The 2,362-nt window shown below is 42.6% G+C and overlaps 1 long non-coding RNA gene across 1 annotated transcript in view; it reads right to left on the bottom strand.

Moving 5' to 3' along the window:
- Positions 1 to 681: 681 nt before the first annotated feature.
- The window catches only part of LOC108291190, a 4,753-nt gene continuing 3,072 nt past the window's right edge, over positions 682 to 2,362 (bottom strand). Inside the window, exon 2 of the long non-coding RNA XR_001819803.2 lies at positions 682 to 1,262. This is a non-coding gene — a long non-coding RNA (uncharacterized LOC108291190). The remainder of the gene's footprint in view (positions 1,263 to 2,362) is intronic.

The following is a 2,362-nucleotide window of genomic DNA, read 5'->3' as shown; positions in this document are numbered from 1 at the left end:
TAAACTGGGGAATGTATTCAAATTTGGGGCAGTTTTCAATCTCTGCCCCAGGTGTTATGTTAACACAGGGCCTTTTTGGGTCTCCACAGTGCATGCATACAGGTTCCCAGACAGACAGGGATATGGAATGCTTGTCAAGCCCTCAATGCTAGCTCATTTCCACGACCTTCCTGTTAAATTTCTGGTTTATCCAATACTGCTCATCCTAACCAGGATTGCAACTTTAGGCTAGGAAATCTGCAAACTTTTCCCACTTGCTGCTGGCTGTGGGTTTCTACTCTTCACTTCAAATCAAGTAAAGGCCTGTCCTGTCCAGGTCAAACAACCATGTTGACTTGGCTGGGCTGGATGGTGGAGGTAGTTTCAGCAAGAATGCCATGTATTGGCACTGTTTTTGCTTGAATCTCCATAGGTTTTTGAGAATATAAATTTCTCAATTTGTTTGCCTCTAGTCAATTTCCTGAGCTGTGAAATGATTATTTTTGACAATTTTGTCCAGTTTTATAATTGCTTTGTGGGGAGAGGATTTGTTGACCGCTTCACTCCTTCATAACTGGTAGTCCCATCTAGACACAGTATATTTCCAAAGAAATGCATGTTATTATGTTAAGCATGACATCTTATTAACTTAGATATGACTGCATACTAAAAAGTAAAGCTAAATTTAGGAAATTGTGGTTTATTATAGTGTGCCTTTGACATTTTATGATGAAAAACAGAAAAGCTTTTCAAAAGTCATTTTGAGATAATTCTTAAGATTTCAACCCTTTGATTTGAATAGTCTAGTTATCTGAATAGTAAGAGTCTCGTATTTTCATAGCAGGAAATTATTTCAAGCATTTAATTTAGCAACAGGCATATGAACAAATTGGAGCCTAAATTAAAGAATTCCAAATTTATTCCTAACCCTGGTTGTTATTGAGGGATAATACAAATGTTTCCCTGGTGTCCTGTGAGAGATTGAAGGAATTTTGAGGTCATGATTTATATATTTGCCATCTTCTTTTAAATGGATTCAGCTGTAATGCCTGTGGCACCAGGAGAATTTAAGTGTCTGCCTGAGAGCCAGGACTCTGTCCATTTCAAGCTCTCAGCCAGACCACTTCCCTCAGATCCTTTCGAGTTTTCTCCTTCTTCAGTCCATTCCAATCACCCCTGGTTTTGATGAGGACATAGGACGAGGGGTTGCGAGATCAGGAGCACATCTAGCTCTGGGCTCTGAGGCCACATAGTCATCTGGGGAAACTGAGACATCCAGGATGCTGGAAGCAGAGCAAAGAGCCATCTCTAAAGAGGATGAAGAAGACATCTAGAAAAGAAGGCTTTTCTTCAGGAACCATCACACACTTGCCTCTGGATGAAGTTTGAAGCCATTAAGCTTCCCCTTCAACTTAAAGCTCTCCTTCCTTATCTTTCCTGCGTGCTTTGGTTTTTATCAGACAACACAACATTCCCTAAGTCTCATTATCTCTCAAAGAGGAGTTTCAAAGTTCATCTTTGTCTCCCCAAGTCTGAAAATATCAGATAGTATGCTTGCAACTTTATCTTGATGGCTTAATTCCTGCTCCTGTCACTTACACTTCACTTCCCTGTTTTGTCTCCTTTATCCTGCCCAGCCTAGCCCTGGGAGACTCTGTGTCTCCCATATCACTCCCCTGCTCAGGACCTGAGTGTCTCCCTACTCTCTCCCTAAGCCAATCCAAGTTCCCCTGGCTTCCTGGGCCTTCCATAATCTGGCCTGGCCTTATCTACCTCCACCTACTTCCCAACTGGGAGGTGTTGTGGCCATGGCAGAGGAAGGGGTAAAGATCAGTCATTCAGGTCTGTGTGACTGTAAAGCACTGTACCTCTAACAAAAAATGTCCTGGCTTTTAGGAGCATAGAATAATTTTTACATAAAATCAACAACAGAAGCACTCAGATTGAAGCATATTTTTAAAGGTATTAGTGGGAGTGATTCAGAGTCAGCAGACCCAGGGTGTGGACATGAGCTCAGAATGGCTTCTTTGGAGCAAAATCTGTGACCTGATCCTGCAGAGCAAAACCTGCCAGTCCTTTCTCACCACTGTCTCTTTCCTGGCGTGACATGATCATGGTCAGAATTGTGTTCTCCAAAAAGATCCATTGAAATCCTACCTCAGAGTGTGACCTCCTTTGGATATAGGGTCATGGCAGATGTAATTAGTGAAAATGAGATCATTAGGGTGGGCCCTAATTTAATATGACTGGTGTCCTTATAAGAAGAGGGAAGAGGCTGGGCACAGTGGCTCATGTCTGTAAGCCCAGCACTTTGGAAGGCTGAGGCAAGTGGATCATCTGAGGTCAGGAGTTTGAGACCAGCCTGGCCGACGTGGTGAAACCC

Source organism: Cebus imitator, unplaced genomic scaffold, assembly GCF_001604975.1.
Source record: "Cebus imitator isolate Cc_AM_T3 unplaced genomic scaffold, Cebus_imitator-1.0 Scaffold448, whole genome shotgun sequence".
Lineage (NCBI taxonomy): Eukaryota > Metazoa > Chordata > Mammalia > Primates > Cebidae > Cebus > Cebus imitator.
This window is presented reverse-complemented; position numbering and strand designations above follow the sequence as displayed.